The sequence below is a fragment of the Megalobrama amblycephala genome, linkage group LG13 (genome assembly GCF_018812025.1).
Source record: "Megalobrama amblycephala isolate DHTTF-2021 linkage group LG13, ASM1881202v1, whole genome shotgun sequence".
Taxonomy (NCBI): domain Eukaryota; kingdom Metazoa; phylum Chordata; class Actinopteri; order Cypriniformes; family Xenocyprididae; genus Megalobrama; species Megalobrama amblycephala.
Window position 1 is genome coordinate 21,000,016 of NC_063056.1, and position 23,553 is coordinate 21,023,568.

The 23,553-nt window shown below is 35.8% G+C and overlaps 1 protein-coding gene across 10 annotated transcripts in view; it reads right to left on the reverse strand.

Moving 5' to 3' along the window:
* The window catches only part of tsnare1 (T-SNARE Domain Containing 1), a 258,123-nt gene that overhangs the window by 65,611 nt on the left and 168,959 nt on the right, over positions 1-23,553 (reverse strand). The window contains exons 13-14 of one of the 10 annotated variants that reach the window (XR_007179033.1): positions 8,098-8,202; positions 7,662-7,961 (exon numbers count right to left, since the gene is read on the reverse strand). The exons of 6 other annotated variants lie outside the window; for them this stretch is intronic. The gene's annotated coding sequence lies outside the window, so the exon portion shown is untranslated. Of the gene's footprint in view, positions 1-1,357; positions 2,414-7,661; positions 7,962-8,092; positions 8,203-23,553 lie in introns of those variants that run through there. 3 more of the 10 variants (XR_007179031.1, XM_048152955.1, XM_048152954.1) reach the window with 3 other exon arrangements.

The window sequence follows — 23,553 nt, forward strand, 5'->3', positions numbered from 1 at the left end:
TTTTTCTTTTTTAATAAATCTGCAAAAATGTCAACAATTCTGTGTTTTTCTGTCAATATGGGGTGCTGTGTGTACATTAATGAGGAAAAAAATGAACTTAAATGATTTTAGCAAATGGCTGCAATATAACAAAGAGTGAAAAATTTAAGGGGGTCTGAATACTTTACCCACTGTGTGTATGTATGTGTATATATATATATGATCTATATATATATATATATGGGACTTGACATTAACTTTTTAGCTCACCAACCTGTGGCTAGTGTTTTTTCAAAGTTAGTAGCCACTCAGCATTTTCATTTCAACTGACTGTGTTTACGTGAATACTCGCCAAGACCGCCATTTTGACATTATTTTGTGTTTATTTGACTGTTTAAAATTATGTGCAATAGGTGCAATCCCACGCTGCAATTCAGGCGCTGTAACACCAACAATATTCATCCGGAGCAAATGAAACCAGTGAGTGAGGGGAGGCGGATTTGTGTCAACTTCGCTATCAGCGAGATGAGAGAGAGCGAGAAAGCACAGCTGGTATCGGGTATCTGCGGAAAATTAGTATTGGAAGTGTTTCAGATATTTCAGTATCAGTATGTATTGAAAAATCGATATTTTTGATACTACATTGCACTTAGTTTATTATTTCAGATGCATTTTTAGAAGACTACAACTGAAAAATGTATATATTATATACAAAAGGGTGATTCCTTTACACGACACCCCTGAAATCCGGGTTGGCGTGTGTTAATGTCAAGCCCTGTATATGTGTGCGTAGAATGGGTTGTATTTTGCATTGAAGCATTCATGTTTTGCTTTCATTCAGGTACCTGTATGCATACTTTTATTCCTGTGATGGCAAAATTACATTTTTTTGCAGAAAACTGAATTTTCATTTCTTAATAAATTTTGAAAACATTAGATTTGTATGCGTAAAAATATGTTTTTTAAATAATATGAGGGTGAGCAGATCAGTTTTGGGTGAGCTATACCCTTAAGTTGGGGTGAGGTGAAGGAATTTCTGAGATATACATGCATTTCACCATGATAGACTTTTCTATTCAATCCAATTCCCTTTACAATACATATTTTTTTTAATGCCACATAAATGTTTGTGTTCTCATAATTGTTATTGCCACACTCTGTGATTTGCAATATTGTTTCAAAAACAGCCAGATATGTGTGACTAAGCATCTCGTATGAATTCCAGTAATATTGAGAACAACAACAAAATAAATGTCAAATGAGGATTCTGCCAAAGAGAGGAGGAGGAGGTTTTTAATGTGTGTGTGTGAAACAGGAAAAAAACAAAAAAGCAAAACAAGACAGAGAGAGAGAGAGAGAGAGAGAGAGAGAGAGAGAGAGAGACAGACAGACAGACAGAAATGACAGATGAGCATTATGTGAACGTCTGACAAAAAGGTCTCAGAGATGTCCATCAGTTCTGATGTCATTGTCACCACTGTGTGGGAATTTTGGCTGAGACGATGAGAGACAGAGCGGGAGTGAACGAGCCAGTAAGTGAGGGGAATGGTAAAAGAGTCAAAGGATGAAAGGATGGAGAACTGAGAAAGAAGGAACACCTGCTTTGAAGTGACAGAGATCAGAGGGCAACCTCCACCCAGGCTGTCTCTCTGGCCAAGAAGCTCACTCTGCTGGGTACGTCCACATCAAAGGCTGCTTCACAACCACCGCGGGGAGGATCTTCCCCAGCCACCGAGCTCACAAGTCTCGCTCTTCCTCTGTGCCAACTGTGCCACTATACCCATTATACTGAGTGAAAATGACATGAGAGGGGAGCTAGAGAGCCTCTAAAACAACTCGCAGGCTTATGAGACAGAGTTGAAGTGATGAGGAATCTTCTAAACATAAGCACATAAACTGGCAAAACAGAGCCATAGCTGAAGACTAGGGTATATGGGTCAAAAGCTCTCAGGGTAAAGGGGTCCATCTGTCGCTCTGAACTGCAAAACTGCAAAAATCCATGAGATCATCGCGTGCAATGAGTAAAGTCTGAATTTGAGGTAATTTGAGCTACAATTTAATACATTTCAAAATGTTGCATATGTACTATAATAAGAAATCTTGAAATATATTTCAAAATAAATATGAGAAAATACTTAAAGGGGTCATATGATGTAATTTTAAAAGTTAATTATTTAGTTTATTGGGTGAATAAGTTAACATGCTTTAATGCACATTATTTTTCTGTACATTATTGCAGCTCCTTTATTCCCAGTCTGTCTGAAACACAGACTACAAACTACACAGACTTTCTACAAACCCCCTCCTCACGAAAAGCTCAGAGTGCTCTGATTGGCCAGCAGACCCAGTGTGTTGTGATTGGCCAAACACCTCAAGTGTGAGTCGAAAATCTAACGTCCCTTACCATAATTGTGAGCTTCAGCTTCCAAGGCTTCTAAATCAATAAACACAGAGTTAAAGGATTAGTTCACTTTCAAATTAAAATTTCCTGATAATTTGCTCACCCCCATCCAAGATTTTTGATGAAACATTCCAGGATTTTTCTCCATATAGTGGACTTCAATGGCCTCCAAACGGTTGAAGGTCAAAATTACAGTTTCATTGCAGCTTCAAAGCGTTCTACTGTGTAGTGTATTACTGCCCTCCACAGGTCAAAGCTTGAACTAAATTGTCATATACAATATGCTAGTGCAAGTATATAACAATTAGTTCAAACCTTGACCTGTGGAGGGCAGTAATACACTTAGCAGTGTCTACACTGACGGAATTCTAATAGAGAAGAAGAAGAAGAAGAAGAGGGCTAGTTCAAGATGAGCATTTATGGTTAAAACGCATATAATTTTAAATTTTTTTTTAGAAAATGAGCGATGGTTTCTCTAGATAAGACCCTTATTCCTCGTCTGGGATTGTGTAGAACGCTTTGAAGCTGCACTGAAACTGTAATTTTGACCTTCAACCATTTGGGCTCCCTTGAATCGTGGAATGTTTTCATCAAAAACCTTAATTTCTTTTCGACTGAAGAGAGAAGGACATGGACATCTTGGATGACATGGGGGTGAGTAAATTATCAGGAAATTTTAATTTGAAAGTGAACTAATCCTTTAAAGGGATGGTCCACCCAAAAATGAAAATTCTGTCATCATTTACTCACCCTCAAGTTGTTCTAAACCTGTATGAATTTCTTTCTTCTGCTGAACACAAAAGATGATATTTTGAAGAATATGGGTTACCAAACAGTTGTACAGTAGGTCAATGGAGCCCTTCAACTGTTTTGTTAACAACATTCTTCAAAATATCTTCTTTTGTGTTCAGCAGAAGAAAGAATTTCAAAGGAATATATTTCTTGCAAAGGATGTTTAAATCGGCACACACTGACTCCAATCACAACTGAGATTAATTTGAGAAATATGCCTGCATTTACATTTTAGCTCTGAGATGTACTGACCTAAAATCAGAATATTACAGGAGTTCTTATATAAATACTTAGTTTTGAGGTTATGAAATCTCAAAAGTGATTAAGAAGTGATAAAATTGGCTCAACATTTGCTGATGTGGTTATTTCGATTAAGTGTGCACTTAAATGTTATTTAAGAAGAATCTTGCTAAGCTAAGTATTTGCTTATTATGACACATTTTGCCAAGCTGGGGGAAAAATATATTGCATTTTTATTTGCATGATTTTAATCAAAACAATATATTATATTCATTATATAAAATCATGAATTAGTATACACTTATGAATTAATATACACTACCATTCAATAGTTTGGAGTAAGCAAGATTTTTGAGAAAAATCTATTATGTTCATGAAGGTGTATATTTGATCAAAATACAGTAAAACAGTAATATTGTAAAATATTATAATTTAAAATAAAGGTTTTCTATGAATAGAAAGTTTAAAAGAACAGCAATTATTTGAAATAGAATTGATTAGTAACAATATAAAAGTCTTTACTGTCACTTTTGATCAATTTAATGCATCCTTGATAAATACAAGTATTCATTTTTCAAATTAAAAAAATATAAAATAAATTTAAAAATAAATAAAATCCCAAACTTCTGAACAAATTATGCAGTGATTACCTTATATATGATAATCATACACTTTGGGACCACAAAAATATATATGAATGAAAGAATGAATGAATGAATGAATGAATTCCCTATTTCTTGCTACTCAATTATCATTTCCTTATTTATTTACACTAATAGTCAAAAGTCTGGACACATCATGGACTATTTTTTTTTTTCCCATAACAAGTTCATTTAAAAGCTTTTGTCTGAATGACTGTAGATAAATAAAATAATTAATTTATTCATTACAAAACTTAAATAATAATTAAAACTACATTTGGAGAATGCATTGCAACTTCTATTCTGTTTAAAAAGCATCCCAGAATGCATTTTATGAAGTTGGTTGTAAGAGAGGCTAAAAGTTACAATGTCAACATTGAAAAAAGTTGGGGAAGGATACAAGGCAATGTTGCATGCCATACTCAAATGTGTTTTCTGTGTTAACATGACAGCTGAATATACCAAAACATATGCACTAACCGCAAGTCCACGGCTCCAACATGTTCATGTTTTTGGTTGATGTTCAAGGAATTTAAGCAACAGATGAAAACAGCTGTTGGGAATGTCAAAACCTTCATATGGCAGATTAAACTCCAGACCTGGATAAGAAAGGTTTTCTGCTCTATTTTTCCCAATCCAAGAGTTCTAAGATTTAGTAGTCAGACGCTATTCGGGGCAAATCAATGTGGACAGATGGGCCCCTGCACTCCAAAAGCATCCGTCTCGCCCCATTTCCAGTCCACGTCCAGATGCCTTCCCCCGATAGCTCATATCAATCAAAGCCAAGCACTCTTCACAGCCAAAGTATTGATTGTCAGAGAGGGAATTAAATGGTACCTCAGCACCTCCACAGACGCAGAGCGAGTGCTCTATATGAGCTGAAGGCAGAGAGCTGTTTGAAACTTCACATTCTAGTCCAGCTGCCCACATTAAGGCAAACACTTTTGGACACACCAGAACAGAGTCTACTCACTAAGTGCACAAGCTTTTACACCTCCAACGGTGAATAGACAAGCTATCTGAGAGTCAGTCGACCATCTTCATGTCAAGCTGCCCACTTGCCCAGTTGAAAAAGATTTAGTGATTCCCACCCCCCATCCTTAAAAGCAGACACAGAATGTGAGTCATGCTAGTTAGATGGGGCAAGATGACTCTCCATTCAAGCGTACCGTTGATTTGCCTCTTGACATATGGATCTCACTAAATCTTATTTCAGCACATTCTTAATTTTGATATTTCATCAACCTCAATACCCTTTTAGATTTTTTTTCTGATGTTTGTAAATTTTGTTTATTTTTCTCATATACACACCAAGGCTGCACTTATTTGATCAAAAATGCAGTAAAATGTAAAAATGTCATTTTTATGATGGCAAAGCTGAATTACAGCCTTCAGTATCACACAATCCTTCTGAAATCAAGAAATCAAATGCTCAAGAAACATTTCTTATTATTATCAATGTTGAAAACAGTTCTGTCATGACAACTCTTGGAGTGTTTGGCATGGTAATGGGTATGACATTGTTGTATGTTTGGTCTTCTGCTATGCTGCTGCTGTACAATATAGCGTACATAAATTAGCCGTAGCAGATCTATAAAGGTGGAGCTGGGGAAGGTGGAGGGTTTCTGAATCGCGCTGCACTGCTAAGGCAATGCTACCAAAGTATTGTGAAAGTTGAGCACGCAAGCTCATTGGCTACTGATACAGCAGGAACCAATCAGTTATGGCCTATAGATAACAATGTGATACGAGCAGGTTGAGTTAAAGGACCAATTAGCCCGCACCATCTAGAGCAGTGGTCGCCAACCTGTCGATCTTTATCACTGTTCCAGTAGCTCGCGAAAATAATAGAAATATGAGTACAAAAATACATTATATTTCTCCAGTCTTTGTACTGTATTTTTGTATTTATTTTTATGTTATTTTCGGGAGCTACTGGGACAGACAGATAAAAGTAAATAGTCCACATAATGTCTGAGTCTGTAAAAAGCCGTAAACAAGAGGCCAGAAACGCTGAAGACGGACGCGAAGAGGAGAAAATTCTGTAGCAGGCAGAGAGCAGCTCACTGTTCACGATGCTCGAAATATAGGAAGAAAATATAAATGTTGAATTGGGGGTGAGGGCTTATATGAATGCATCTCTAAAAGGAGATCAGTCTTCAGAAAAATTTCGATGGCAATGGCATTTTATTTTCCTCTTACCTCAGAATAAAGTAGCTAATTATTAGCGCATTTCAGCTTTGTTTACAGCGGTAACCAAGGAAACACTGTAGCACTGCTGCTCCATAAGCGCCACCTGCTGTCAGAGAGTGAATCTGCGTCTCATTCAGCCTGCTGTTTTCGTTTCATGCTTTTTTTGTGTAGGCATTTATAATTTCACAAAGATAAAGGCAGACCATTCTGATTTTGCTTTAAATCTTGAAATTAAATCTAATTCAAATAAAAAATAACTGCTCATGCAACGTGCGTAGCATCTTTGTTTGGATTGTGATTAAAAAGCAGTAGTTCCCTCTAATTTGAAATGGCTTTGTATTTTTTTTTATTATAATAATATTAATAATAAATATCTGCAACCAGTATCAGAATCAGCCAACTTGCTTGTAATAAATAAATAAATAAATAAATAAATAAATAAGAATCTAAATTGTCCATGAAAAAAATACTAAATGCAATCTGGGCTGTCATTTTCTATCAAGTAGATCTTGTCTTTCAAAAAGGTCGAGGTCAGGGATCTTGGGCTTAAAAAGGTTGGTGACCACTGATCTCGAGTTTCATGACAAAACTTTGTATTTGTGATGCTTAATATTTTTTGTTGAAACTGGATATTTTTTCAGGATTCTTTGATGAAAAGAAAGTTCAAAAACATTTATTTGAAATACTAGAAATCTTTTGTAACATTCTAAATGTGTTTACAGTCATTTTTGATCTATTTATTGTGTCCTCTGTGAAAAAAAAGTTTTTATTTTTCTTACCCTAAACTTTTGAATGGTACGTGTCATGGTATCCTCAAAATATTAAGCACCGCAGTTTTCAACATTGATAATAATGTTTCTTGAGCACCAAATCAGCATATTAGAATGGTTTTTGAAGGATGATGCGAAACTAATAAGAACCGTAATAAAAACCATAATTGATATTTGAGCACCAATAATAGTTGATTATAATTACAGCAGCAAATCAGAATGATTTCTGAAGGATCATGTGACACTGAAGACTGGAGTAATGATGCTGAAAATTCAGCTTTGACATAACAGGAATAAATTACTATTGAAAATATATTAAAAGACAGTTAAACAATTTCAATTGTAAACTTTTTATTTTTATTTTTTTTATTTAATTTTTGCTTAAATAAATGCTGCCTTGGTGAGCACAAGTGACACCTTTCAAAATCATTTTTTTTTATTAATTATTACAATCTTTAAAAGTATATATATATATATATATATATATATATATATATATATATATATTTATATATATATATTTTTTTTTTAATTTATTTATTTATCATGGTTAGTTCATGTTAGTTAATACATTAATGTTCTTTCTTCTTAATGTTAACAAATGAACCCTATTTTAAAGTGTTACTGATATTTGCATGTTACATTCATATCTAAATATGTTGAAATTTCAATGTACATTTTTGTAAAGGGGGCGTCATAGTTATATTTTCAAGGGACTGACAACACTATAAAATTCTTTTAAAATCGCTCCCTGCATGCAGTTCCCCCAGCGGCATGGATTCGATGACTCTGTGCTAATCATTCGGCTATAATGGCACTTTTAAGTCTTTTTTTAATGTGGTGTCTAGCACATTAAGGTGACCAATCAGCTTTAGGTAATCTCAGCTTTTCCTGGAGACACCAGCCAGCAGCTGAAACCAGGAGGGGGCTGTCTCATCGTGACACCTGGAGAAGCATATCCAAAAAAAAGACAAGTGTGATTTCTGTCATCCTCCATTTCAGAGAGATGTCGTCTCTATCTCTCTGTTTCCTTCTATAAGCTACTAACATTTAGGTTTGGGACTCTGCAAACTTATAATACCTCCACCGCACATCTGTTTCTCACATGGGAGCTTCAGCGCCTGTCTCTCACCCGGAGAGTTTGTCGGTAATCCCCATGAGTAAAGTTCAGAGCGAGCTGACAGCACTAAAAAATAGATAAATAAGGATTTTCATTTTTCACTCTGTAATGGAAAATTGCACATAACATTTCTCACTTCAGCATTTATCCTTAATAGCAGCTGCAAATCCATATCCCCTAATTTCACAAAATCACTTCATTGCGGAGAAAAGAACATTTTTTTCTGCAGGTAGGAAACACAGTTTGTTAAACATTTTCTTACTCTTGTTTCCCCCTCACTCCTTTTTCCACTCATACCGGAGAAATCGATATAAAACATTTTAAATACACTTTACATAGCATGTTCTATCAGACTGCTTTTTTTCTGGAAAATAACTCAAATTTACATCGCAGTGCTCTTGCTGATTCTAAAGAAAGAGAGGCGGCAAAAGGTATAAGTAGAGCAAATTGAACCAAACAGAGCGACAACAAACCTCAGTCATAAGTTAACTCAGAAACTTCTATCAGTCAGTGGAGAAAGTGAGTAATGTCTTGCATTAAGTTTGTTGTTTATTCTTGCCCGGAAGCAGTGAAATAACCCTATTAAATCAAGTAGTCGCCCTGCCATTAATCTCAATGCAGCTGACTAGTTCCTCAAAGCTAATGGGGTTTAGAATTTGCATCAGGGAAGTTTACCCACAAAGCTTTGCCTAAGAGGATTTTAGTCCATACAGAGGGCTTATTGTCACACTTGTTCATGGACGTGGATTAAATATACTAGGACTAGTGCACTATGCTAACTGCGGGTGCACAAGCTGCCTTTCATTTCTGACGGCTGCTACAGGCAAGTAGCAAGTACAGAATGACCTTCACTAATGTGCTGGGGGTTGTGGGGCGGTTAAAGATCAGGGGCCGGTCACAATGAACCCCTTAAGCTAAGAAAACACTATTTTATAACTTTAGGTGAAATTATTATTAAGGAGTTTGGTGCAACTAGCTGCAGGCTAATCAAGTTGCTGAGTTCTCTATCGCCATTCTACCCTCGAGAAAAGCATTTAACCTAGCCTGTTCTGATGGAAACCTTCCTTGGGCAAGTGTACTAGGTTGCTTTGGACAAAATAAACAACAAAACATTGCTGTAACAAAAAAACCTATAGCTGTAACAAAAAAAACTTGTTTTTTTTTTTCTTACAAGTGCGAAAAAGACTCAAAATACTCTGTCAACTTTGGACATACAAATAAGAGTTATACATTATTAAAAAAATTGGTGGAAAAAAATTGGTGGAATGTCTTCTTTTATTTTTTGTACACTCACAGTAAAAACAAAATGTTGTGCTTTTTGCAAAATAAAGAAAACTAACATGATGCATGAGCTAGACATGTGCCGATATTCAGTAATACGATATATCAGGATAAGGAATATGCATGATATTGTTATCGCGGGCACTTAAAAATACTGTGAATAATTATTTATTACAAATTATTCACATTTTTATAATGCATTTTAATAATACTTTCCCCATTAAGAGTATAAAATGCACAAATAATAAAATGCACCGTTGTAAGCTGCGTCAAAGAGACACGTGCATGTAAACAATCCCAACATGCATGAGAAGCACATGGCAGGACTAGCGAAGGAGACGCGCAGAATGAAAGTGCAGGTTCGCTCTCTGAGAGCATATGGAACAGCAGAAATGAAGCGGTTACCCCGGAAGCGCTGTAAACAAAGCAGCTGTGCTTCTGAACAGTATTTCAAATGCTTCAAACAGCAATTCAGTTTTTTGCATTCGCAGTGTTGTTCATCACAGTACCAAATACTTAATATTTAAAGACTTAATAATTTACCTCAGAGGAAGAGCATGACTTTCAATTTCATTTCATTAGAGGACGAATTTCGAGTTTGGGTTACTATACTTGGCCTTCACCTGTCACTTTCACTTTCAAAATGAAAATGGAAAATATAAATTCTAAAATATAAAAAATATAAATTAAAAAAATTAATAAAACTATAATAGTATCTCAATGATACTAAAATAATAGCATCATTTACTTGCATACATTAATTCACTAAAGCAATTCTGCAAATTAGTTAACATTGCAACACAGCTAAAAACTTGTGCTAATTTGCAAAGCGCAATTTCCAATCTTGTGCGTCAGTATAAAGTTTTTTGACATCAGAATTTGACAGTTAATAGTAATAAGTAATAGTTCTGATAAAACATCTCTAATGCATTTAACACAATATTAAATATTATAACTAATATTCTAAATAAGGACTAATATCAAATGCATTAATAAACAGTGTATATGATATAATGACAAAACAACATGTATAGGACTATGTTAATCAGATGTTCAGTGGTAGAGGGTCTGATGTTTAGTACTCTAGGCACCCTTAAATATTCTCTGGCTCTCTGTGTGCCTCTCTCGGATTTCTTTCTTTTCATCTTTGCAATGTCTCATCATGGTGAATACCAGCTCAGTGTTGTCAACTTAGCTTTTTCATTTGAATAAGCCTCTTTCTGCAGGAACCTGTCTGCTCTGTTTCACTGAGGCTAAATCAGCTTTAGCGGCTAAATATAAAAATGTTTCCTGAGCATTAATTCTTTAATATTTATCAGCAAAAAAAGGTGCTTGAAATTCTGCTTCAGCCCCGCTAGCAGTTCAGAGAGAATGACAAGCTGCACATAAGCTTCGATGCCTCAGTTGATCCTAAAAACTCAAACTGGAGTTGGATGTGTGTAGCATGACTTGTACACTTTAATGTTATTATTAAAAAAGAAATTCAAACTCTCCTGAAAACATGAAAAGTGCAAATACAAAGAAGAAAGAAGAAGAAAAAAGAATCAAGGAGGGGAAACGATAACATTACCAACAAGTAGCTGAGAGCAACTTGTTCAATGTCAGATAAAAATACTGAATAATAAGTGCAACCAGAGGCAGGGTCGGCGCGTGCCTATAGGCGAACTAGGCAGCCGCCTAAGGCGGCAGCAGAGTGAAGGCAGCAAAAAAGAGAGGAATTTACTTTTTATTTTAATTCATTTATTTTTTGTATGTTTGTTTGAAATTATTTCACTTATATCAAAAAGTTATCAACAGATTAGTTATTCTAAATCTAAATTACCTTTCCTTCATTCTACAAATTAGCAAAACCCGCCCCAACCAAGAGTGAGCACACTGAACAAAAACACGCTCACAAATCCTCTCATAATAATAAACTAATTTTAAACATTATGTAAATAAGAGATTCATTGTGCAGACAGCTTAGTTTATTATAAGAGAACTTTCTGAGATCGTGATAAAGTTGCCTAATATGACGACTTTTTAGTGATTATTGAGGGAGCGCTCTTTGCGCACTTTCTGCCATGCCAAATTCATTATACATTTTCTGTTGAAATTAGCAGTGGTTTGTGAATGTACTTAGATGCTTTAATAATGGTTTGTCAGGAGAGTTTATGCTGGGCTGTGTATGTTGTGCGACGACACGGAAACTGGAACTATTACAAGGAAATTTATTTGTTTTTAAAGGGGAAACACTTCTTAGCTTTTACTTTAGTGCACGTTTATTAATAAATCAATAAACAAAACCTTCATTCTTTTACATACATCTTAAAGATTGAGTTTAATTGTGAGTGTGAAGTGGGGGCGGCACGACAGGGTTTTGCCTAAAATGGCAGCTGAGCTTGCGCCGGCCCTGACCAGAGGGGTTGAACTACAGCTACACACTGAATACTGTTTTCCATTGAAATGGTGCAGAGAGATCTGCAAAACTTTCTCAGAACCAGAAAGTTTTGTTAACTAAAAAGTACTGTGAGAGCGATTAGAGAGCAGACAGCTCCGTATGCTTTTAAATCACTCTTGCAGTACTTTGATGTCTTACATCGATCGGTCTGTGCAATGCCACTTCAAGTCGAACACATCTATTTACATCATTCCTGAATTAATCAGCCATTTGAATGAATCAAATGAATAAACGACTCAATGACTTACTCATTTAGACATTTACTGCCACCAACTGGCAGTTTTAGTTTCTTATTTAGAGTATAATTTCATAAAAAAATAAATAAAATAAATCATATTTTGGAGATAGTTTTCCCAACAATGAAAATTCTGTTTATTTACATTTATTCCTTACAAACACGTATGACTTACTTTCTTTTGCGGAACATAAAATAAGATATTTTAAAGAATTTTGGTAACTAAACTGTTTTGGTCTGTAAATATACAGTTGTGGCCAGAATTATTGGCACCCTTCATAAATATGATCAAAGATGACTCTAAAAATAAATCTGCATTGTTTATACTTTTGATCTTTAATTCATAAAATTAGCAAAAATCTAACCTTTCATTGAAGGAAAAGAATTGAAAGTGGGGGGAAAATAACATTAAGAAATAAATGTTTTTCTCCAAAACACGTTGGCCACAATTATTGGCACCCCTAGAATTTTTATGAGTAAAATATCTCTGAAGTATATTCCCATTCATATTTACATTTTTTTAGCTCACCAGGGTGATCATGAACATGAAATTGTCCAGCCATGACTTCCTGTTCCACAGGAGAATAAACATGAGGAAACACAAAGGCCAAATTCCCTTAATCATTCATCACAATGAGAAAAACCAAAGAATATAGTTCTGATGTGCAGCAAAAGATTGTTGAGCTCCACAAAATAGAAAGTAGCTGTAAGAAAATACCTAAAGCATTGAAAATCCCCATTTCCACCATCAGGGCAATAATTAAGAAGTTCCAATCAACTAAAGATGTTACAAATCTGACTGAAAGAGGACGTGTGTCTAAATCGCCCTAATGCGCAGTGAGGAGGAAAGTTTGAGTGGCCAAAGACTCTCCAAGGATCACAGCTGGAGAATTGCAGAGATTAGTTGAGTCTTGAATCTCAGAAAGCTTAAAAAAAATAATCAAAAGCACCTACATCCCCACAAGTTGTTCGGGAAGGTTTCAAGAAAAATCCTCTGCTCTCATCCAGAAACAATCTCCAGCATATTCACTTGTCAGACAAGACTGGAGCTTCAAACGGGACGAGCTTCTATGGTCAGATGAAACTAAAAAAAGAGCTTTTTGGCAGCAAACCCACCAGATGGGTTTGGTGCACACAGAGATAAAAAGTACCCCATGTCCACGGTTAAATATACTGCTGGATCTTTAATGTTGTGGGCCTATTTTTGTGCTGGAGGTCCTGGACATCTTGTTCGGATATATCGTATCATGGATTCTATCAAATACCAACAGATAAAAAATCAAAACCTGACCGCTTCTGCTAGAAATCTTATAATGGGCTGTGGTTGGATCATCCGTCGGGCCAATGATCCAAAACAAACATCAAAACCAGCACAAAAATGTGTCACTGAACACAAAATGAAGCTTCTGAAATGGCCATACCAGTCCCCTGACCTGATGTGCGATTAATTTGTGATTAATTAGATTTTAGTCGATTGACAGCCCTAATATAAATATTAAATGAAAAACGTATATATATATTGTTTAAGTACTAAAATTAATAAAAACAAACACAGAAACAAAAATAAAGCAAACAGAAATGTAAAAAATTACTAATTAAAAAATTGAAAACAGCACATAAAAATGACTAAAACAAAACTGAAAATATAAAAATAAAAGCCGATTCAAAATATTAATAAATACTATAATAATATATTGTGGTTCAATGAGTCATTTAGCTTAAACAGAAGTATTTTAAAAAGCTCTGGCAACATAAAAATAAACAATGAGCTAAATGACCCTCTCAGAAAGCTCCACCACTTCACCTCCCATAATACCTTCTTCCATATTTGCAAAGGCAACACACTAAGCCAGTAGCAGCAGTGATGGAAGAGAGACATTAAAGGCTTCTAAGGATAAGCAGAGGTAAATTCTGCCCTCCTCCCCCTGCCCTTCCCAGCATGCCTGTGGTGGATGGGTTGGGTCTGTTATGTCCCTTCTTTCTGTGACGGTGTCTGGCTGCACGGTTTGACTGCAGCCCACGCTGCTGCTTCAGTGGAGGGTATGGTGTCTGCCCACACAGGTGCAGGCCTGCCCACTAATCCTGCACTCAGCGGTCAGTCTCAGACATGATAAGGGTCAAACTGAGACTTGGCCCAGCCGTGCAGTTCTGTGCCGGGGAGAACCGGGGAAGTGTTCTGGCTTTGCGCCCTTCTTCTCCGTGTTCAAAAAGAGGCAGCCCACGTGAGGTTGGACACAGACTGTGTTTTTAATGTGGGCTGTGTGAAATTCGAAAAACACAAACAAGCGAAAAATGGATGATGCATAAATGAATGAAAGTGCCTTGGTAATAGAATGGGAGTCTTTTTTATACTATGAAAAATGTTGTATCATAAAAAGCTCTTGGAAAAATATCTACTTTTTTTTATATAATATTTGAATTCTTGGTTTACACTGTGCATATATTTGGTGCTTATTTTGTCAGGGTCTGCAATTAATCTGCATCATAAACTGTTCTGTTTCTATAGCAGCAATGTACTTCCAAGAAGCAATCTCCTCACAGATATTAATTCTCTTCAGCAGTCTGGCAACACTTTTCCTAGAAGTTCAAAACACAAGGGCTGTAAACAAGTCAGAAGAGCTCATGGGATGCCATGTTGTGTCCGGAGAGAGATCTCGGAGGCCAATTCATAATTCAGGTTCCTTTTTACACAATATTGAGATTTGCAAGACTGTGTCATAAAAAGTCTTTATACAACAATATGGTCAAACCTAGACTTTTATCTTAAAAAGTATACAGTCTTAAAAAGGCAAGTCATATTTGTATGGTAGAATGTATATTTAAATGTTTTCTTCATACTTACACATTCACAAAACCCTGTAAATAAAGATATAATGTGATCAGAAATCATCATAAAATAAGCTGATATTACAATGTGCAGACTGCTGTTATTCATATAAATACAGGAAGCCAGTTTGAAGAAGGCAAATAGTACTGTATCTTATTTCGTGTTCTGACATTTAATCTATAGCAAAATAATACAACTGTAAGCAACACAATGGGATTGAGCTCCTTTTTATTTCTAGTCTAGTCAGATTTTGCTATGTCAAATGTGCCCACAAAGATAGAAAACCCTTTGAAAAACCTACATCTTCATGAGGAAAACCGCATCAGAAATGGATAAAATAAAGCTGTTCAGATTGTAAACCCAGAAAGAAAATCAGCAATTGTGGCCCTCTTCGTTTAGGAGTCACACTTGCCTTCTTTACCGTCAAAAGTGACCGAAGTCTTGAAATGTAACTTTTTTGTTTTTCAGGAAAACCAATGTAACATATTTTTGTTCAATAATATTTTTTTTTTTATATTTTAGAAAAATTTGAGGGTATTTTATGATACTATGCAATATTTATAAAATTTTTATTAGCTATTTTTCTACATTGAAAATAATACACAATTTTTTTTCTAATATATATTTTTTAATTATTTTTCATTTAAAGCAGTATTCCATGTTAAAACAGAGACAAGGTAAATTACTGCCATCAGTAAAAAAAGAAAAACTTTTGTAACGCCATGTTGTAACCACTAAATTCCTATATAGTTCTATATATAGTGGCTTATGAATTCTCTAGTGGATTTTAGACAAAAAATACTTACTTTTATGAAGTTTTGGATTTGGATTTATACTTAGACATTCTCAAAGACTACTTTTTGTCAATGTTTAGATTTTTGTTTTGTTTTTTTGTTTTGTTTTGTTTGAAAAGTTGATTTGAAGTTAATTTTACTACAGTCAAACCTGAACACAGAGGAGGCCATTTTGTTACACATAACATCAAAATTCAATAAAAAAAAATAAATAAATAAATAAATAAATAAATAAAAAATTAACAGCTATGTTTTATTACAGCTTAATAAATCTGGGTCTTATCTGATTTCAACCTCTTATTTGAGTTTTGGCTCAATTTGACCATATTGTTACAGCCACACCAGTTCATTTGTGTGTGTATAATGGTGTGTTGTGTGTGTGTCTGTGAATGTGTGTAAGTGAGTGTGTGTTTGAGTGGGTGTTTCTGTTTTGTACTCTCAATGTTTTTAGTAAAACCTACTTTGCTTTGTGGCTGAATTATTGATTTGCTTAAACCTGCTGTCTTTTAGTCGTCGTCATATATATATATATATATATATATATATATATATGTGTGTGTGTGTGTGTGTGTGTGTGTGTGTGTGTGGGGAGGGGGTTGGGTGTGTCTATTTTGCACTCTTGGGATTTAAGAGTGTCACTCCTTCTTTGCTGTGCACTTTTTTTCTGCACAGTGGCTGACTTGTAGATTGTACCAACAAAAGATTCTCTGAGTTTTCGTATTTTTTTTTCGTATTTCCTATTCATTTCCTATTTCCTAAGAAGGTGTGACTATATTTTTTTTTCAACCCTTTAACATATCCAAATCATGTCCGTTTTTTTTTTTGTGTGTGTGTGTTTATATTGCTAATACAACAAAAGTCACCAAGTGTCATCTCATTCCGATGAAGTTACAATTTTTTACATTTCAAAATATAAAATTTTTCGGTCAAAAATGACCGACGAGGGCCAGATGGTTAAAGTGGTTTATCAGTAAAATAAGGTCTATGGCTATGTACAAAATCGTTTTTGCAATCATTTGACACTTAGCTAACTGGCAGCTCCAGTAGTAATGAAAAGATTTATCTTGAAACTTGTCATGGAATTTATACCTGTATGAAATTACGTTGTGCATTATGGTAATTGATTGAGAGCACTTGATAACGTCCACTATAGTTTCAGACACCCCTAAAAGTGTCTGTCCCCTCAAATAGTGCCCTATTTTAGAGTATAGGGGGCGATGTCGGACAGACACTATGTCATTACATCCACGCTTTGTCCGATAGCATAAATTACATGCAGTGAACATTTCAAGCATGAATTCTGAAGTTTCAGCATTTTGTTTAAAAATGTAAGTTGCAAAAATATACACAAAAGTTTGGGGTTGGTAAGATTTTTTTAATGTTTTTGAAAGAAATCTCATGCTCACCAAAAATACAGTAAAACAATAATATTGTGAAATATTATTACAATTTAAAATAATTTTAAATTTTAATATATTTTAAACTGTAATTTAATCATGTGGCAAAGCTGAATTTCCATTACTGCAGTCTTCAGTGTCACATGATCCTTCAGAAATCATTATAATATGCCGATTTAGTGCCTAAGTAACAATCCTATTGTTATTATATAAGTTGTGCTGCTTAATATTTTTGTGAAAACCATGATATATTTTTTTCTTTGGTAAATACAAAGTTCAACCAAGTTCTTTTGCATCAGCTGAAAACATCTTACTAACCCCAAATGTTTGAACACTAGAGTAGAACTTCAACTACCACATTTGTGACTTTATGTGCAAGTGAACTGGACAGCCTTTATACCACATATTATGGCATGATGAATGAACAGCTCTATAGAATAAAAAACTGAACACTAGTACTTTTTTCCAGAAAGCAACAGAAAATAGGTACATTTAAAGAACATGAAAACATTTCTCAGCCACCAGCACAACAAAAATGTGTCAATTCACTAAATGAAATTGAAATTTCACCCTTCAAAAATCACATTCTATCTAGACATTTGCTGACATGAGATAAGAGGTGATGTTCTTCAGGGGTCCAGACACCACTGGGGTCTGAAAATGCTTGAAGATTCTCACGTCCCTTGTCAAACCGGCTGACAGATGGGGATTCAAATGCTTCTTCTATAAGATAATGCATAACGGTCACAACATTAAAACGCAGTAATAGTGTATTGTCATGCTGTTGAGGGTTCATTTTAAGCAATTGGTGACTCAATGAGTTGGGGCCGCTCTCAAATTGCTCTCAATTTCAACAGCTCAGAGTAGACGGAACGGCTGTAGTTCATGGCACTGACATGCATATTGAAGGATCCCTTTCACCCAAATGAGTCTGTAAACAAGATGTGAGGGCAGCACTGGCAACACAACTCGCAGGAATAAGTGTCAAGGAGCAGTTATTGCGTTATTTAGAGCACCATAAAGCATAGGGCTATTGATTTGAGAGGCAAAGCAGCTCTCTGGTTATTTCTGTCATTGCTGAATCATTAAACTGATATATTACGCACTACGCTCTTCCCTCTGCCACCCTGTCTGTTTCAAACAACATCAGTCCAACACATTTCCAATATTCCTTGCTTTTGTGAAGGATCTCATTATTAACCCCTCAGATTTGTCATTCCAACTTTTTCTAAGCGTCTAAGGCCCTGTGTACACCTGGTATTAACATCACTTTTGGATTATTAGATCACAAGATTATATTTCCACTTACACCTAGCATTAACATTAATCTCAAATACACTTCCTGTGAACATCTGATCAGGGGCCAGTTCCATAAATATAGCCACTATGTTAAAACTGTGTCTTGAGAACTAGTCTGACCAATTAGCATTTAGCCTAATCAGTCTTAATTTTCAGTTTCAAATTAGACCAGTCTACTTTTATGTAACTGACCTAAAGTTATGACCAGTCTTAAAGAAAAAACAATGTGATGATTAACTTGTAAGACTAAGCAGTTTATGCAACCAGCCACTGATTCAGTTGAGGGAACCAACTAATTAATAATTAATGTAGAAATAGACTACTAGATATCATAAATAAAGAAATTACAGTGAACAAATATATATACACACACAGTGGTGTGAAAAAGTGCTTGCCCCCTTCTGATTTTTAATTTTTTTTTCAAGTTTGTCACACTTTAATGTTTCAGATCATCAAACAAATTTAAATATGAATAAAATATAACACAAGTAAACATAACATGCAGTTTTTAAATGAAGGTTTTTATTATGAAGGGAAAACAAAATCCAAACCCACATGGCCCTGTGTAAAAAAGTGCTTGCCCCCTAAACCCAATAACTGGTTGGGCCACCCTTAGCAGCAACAACTGCAATCAAGCGTTTGCGATAACTTGCAATGAGTCTGTTAGGAATTTTGGCCCACTCATCTTTGCAGAATTGTTGTAATTCAGCCACATTGGAGGCTTTTCGAGCACGAACCGCCTTTTTAAGGTCATGCCACAGCATCTCAATAGGATTGAGGTCAGGACTTTGACTAGGCCACTCCAAAGTCTTCATTTTGTTTTTCTTCAGCCATTCAGAAGTGGACTTGCTGGTAATGGGCGTAACGTTTTGGATCATTGTCCTGCTGCAGAACCCAAGTTAGCTTCAGCTTGTGGTTAAGAACAGATGGCCGGACATTGTCCTTCAGGATTTTTTGGTAGACAGCAGAATTCATGGTTCCATTTATCACAGCAAATCTTCCAGGTCCTGAAGCAGCAAAACAGCCCCAGACCATCACACTACCACCGCCATATTTTACTATTGGTATGATGTTCTTTTTCTGAAATGCTGTGTTACTTTTACGCCAGACGTAATGGGACATACACCTTCCAAAAAGTTCAACTTTTGTCTCGTCAGTCCACAGAGTATTTTCCCAAAAGTCTTGGAGATCATCAAGATGTTTTCTGGCAAAACTGAGATGAGCCTTAATGTTCTTTTTGCTCAGCAGCGATTTTCGTCTTGGAAGTCTGCCATGCAGGCCATTTTTGCCCAGTCTCTTTCTTATGGTGGAGTCATAAACACTAAGCTTAAATGAGGCAAGTGAGGCCTGCAATTCTTTGGATGTTGTTGTGGGGTCTTTTGTGACCTCTTGGATGAGTCGTCGCTGCGCTCTTGGGGTAATTTTGGTCAGTCAGCCACTCCTGGGAAGGTTCACCACTGTTCCATGTTTTCGTCATCTGTGGATAATGGCTCTCACTGTGGTCGCTGGAGTCCCAAAGCTTTAGAAATGGCTTTATAACCTTTTCCAAACTGATAGATCTCAATTACTTTCTTTCTCATTTGTTCCTGAATTTCTTTGGATCTCAACATGATGTGTAGCTTTTGAGGATCTTTTGGTCTACTTCACCTTGTCAGGCAGGTCCTATTTAAGTGATTTCTTGATTGTGAACAGGTATGGCAGTAATCAGGCCTGGGTGTGGCTAGAGAAACTGAACTCAGGTGTGGTAAACCACAGTTAAGTTATGTTTTCACAGCGGGGGGCAAGCACTTTTTCACACAGGGCCATGTGTGTTTGGATTTTGTTTTCCCTTCATAATAAAAACTGCATGTTGTGTTTACTTGTGTGTTTGTTGTATTATTCTGTCATGGTTTACTGAGTCATTGCAATGTTTATGTTTAAATTTGTTTGATGATCTGAAACATTAAAGTGTAACAAACATGCAAATAATAAAAAATCAGGAAGAGGGCAATCACTTTTTCACACCACTGTGAAATTTCAGTTTTTCTTTTTTAATAAATCTGCAAAAATGTCAACAATTCTGTGTTTTTCTGTCAATATGGGGTGCTGTGTGTACATTAATGAGCAAAAAAAATTAACTTAAATGATTTTAGCAAATGGCTGCATTATATATATATATATATATATTATAAATATTAAAAATATATTTATTACAATATCTTAATTTGTGTTCCGAAGATGAACAAAAGCCTTACGGGAATGACAAAAAGGGTAATTAATTAATGACAGAATTTTCATTTTTGATGAACTAACCCTTTAATTTTACAGAAGAAAAAAAAAGAAAAAGAAAAAAATCTGCACTAAGGCTGCAAACAGCTTGGGGTTATAAGGAGACACGCGATAATCACAAACTGTGCAGGGCATTAAAAAACAAGTCTCACCAGAACCGAATGGCCCGTGTTTACATAGATTCAGAGCTGTTAATTCTCAATAAATCTATGCCGTTTTTGGAGCCGGTTCCTCGCACACAAGCTGGCAAGCTCTCCTGAGCTTATAGTCTGTTATGGCACTGAACCAAACAGTGCGGCTTAGGGTGAACCCCCCCCCCCCCCCTTCCCACGCCTTTCTCTAAAGACCATAGGGTCTGCAAACATGATTTGGTACACATTGCTTCATGGGTCTCTTAAAGCAGTTATCCATAACTTAGAGTCAACTTGAGAAATAAAAGATGTGCTTAATCAGGAATAGAGAGGTGAGCAAAAAGTGATCAGCATGGTTGTGAACCTGTGTGAGTTAGAGGGATAAATAAAAAATGAATTCAAAATAATGACTTTATTCAACCATATCTAGTGATGGCCGATTTCAAAACACCGCTTCATGAAGCTTCAAAGCTTTACGAATCTTTTGTTTTGAATCAATGGTTCGGAGCGTGTATCAAACTACCTAAGTCATGTGATTTCAGTAAACGAGGCTTCATTATGTCATAAGCATTTAGAAATTTCATTGATTCACCACCGGTGGGCGTGACTTTGGCAGTTTGATACGCACTCTGAACCACTGATTCGAAACAAAAGATTCGTAATGCTTCAAGGCTTCATGAAGCAGTGTGTTTTGAAATTGCCCATCATAGATATTGTTGAATAAAGTCGTTATTTTGTTTTTTTGGTGTTTAAAAAGTATTCTCGTCGTTTCATAACATTAAGGTTGAACCACTGTAGTCACATGAGCTGTTTTAAATATGTCTTTAGTACCTTTGTAGGCATTTGAAAGTGTTAATTATCTTGCTGTCAATGCAGGCCTCACTGAGCCATCGGATTTTATCATCTTTTATATCATATTTTATATCTTAATTTGTGTTCCGAAGATGAACGAAGGTCATATGGGTGTGGAGCGACATGAGGATGAGTAATTAATGACAGAATTTTCATTTTTAGGTGAACTAACCCTTTAAATGTTATATATACTGTATGCACAGAAAAGCACCACTTACAGTTTCTTCTGAAAATGTGAAAAATTAGTATTTAAATTATAAAAGACATAACAGCATAAATGAGATGGTTGTAGGTCAAAACAACTTAAAAGGGTCATGAACTGCGTTGTTTTATTGTTTTATAATGATTCATGGGGTGCACTTATAATGTTAGTATGCTTTTTACTTCCAAAATGATCATAATTTATAAATAAAAGGCATTTTTCCTACCCTGATTTTAGCCCTCTGGTTTGAACACTCTGTTTTAAAGGGCATGTCTGATGTGAGACTTTAGTATAAATGCCCACTGCTGTGATTGGCTAACATCTTTCCATTTGAAATAGCCAAGTATTACTCTCTCTTTTAGCGCGTTTTTACTATTACAGCTCTCAAGTTTAACTAATCGTGAAAAGTGTTGCATTACATTTAGATATATGGCATTATATTTAGATCGTGGCTTGAAAGGTTGCAGAGATGAACACTTCACATGTGTAGCCAATCACAGACATGTTGAGCACATGAAAGCAGTGATCATTGAAACTCAATTTCTATACACTAACAAATGCTTTCATCTTCACTAACAGTGCAAACGAGATATAACTAAGAGATTCGTTGAATAAAATGGTAGTTTTGCGTGTCAGTCACTGATAAACTGTTTGATTGACAGCTTCAGCGCACTGCTACAACGATTGCAAAGGGAGCTTTATTTGATCGCTTTCTTTATATAATTTAATCATCCTACTAAGAGAAACAACGCAAGTTGACGCTTAGTCACGGGTTTGACAAAGAACATCTGACTGTACATGAATCATTACATATCAGATCAGGCATTAGATTTAACACAGTTACTTACATGTTGTCGGATTACTGTTGAGTCCAGGCACTGCACAATATTTTGTAATCCTCAACAACACGTTTATTGCTTGGTAGCTCGATCTGGTTTTGCAGCACCACTTAGGCCTATGTTACAATTGCATGTCATGTGAGAATCGGTGGGCGGGGCTAAACAGGCAGTGATGAAGTAGGCGTTGATCTTCTGCGGAGGTGGTGCTTGCTGCCCTTTGACGTCATGAAAATCCTGTCTTTTGATGGGTCTGGTGTCAATAAAAGCTTTTATTGGACTAACAAGGAAGTTTTTCAGCTCTGAAACTTACATGATATTCTTATAGTATGATGACCTCTTATATGTCAAAAGCTCAAGAAAAATTTGATTTCTCAGTTCATCACCCCTTTAAGTGGTGGAATATTGAAATTTCTACATCAATTAGTACTTAAGAGTTCTCCATTTGTGAACAATGCAAATGGGAGAGTATGCTTGAGTTGAGTGATTTTTTTTAGTGACAAAATCTCTCAACTGTTCTTCTTTGCTCAAGCGCTTGGTAAAAGATGAGATCTTAGCACCAAAGTTCAAACAACTTGTGTTCCCTGTTTCACTCTATTTCACAAATGTGAGTTAAGAGCTACTTAATTAAAGATTCTATCTGCTTTTAGTTTCACACACACCACATAAAAGGAGGTGTGTGCGTGTTGCCAGAAGAAAAACGGGAGAGCGGAGGGGGTACGGATCGATACGAGAGGGAGTCCAGGCTGTCACTCAGCCTCGTCTCCCCGAGGGAGGCCGCGAGAGATCGAACACATAGATAAACATCTCATGGAAATGGAGTCAGTCCTCACCCAGTTCCCAACACTCTTCCTG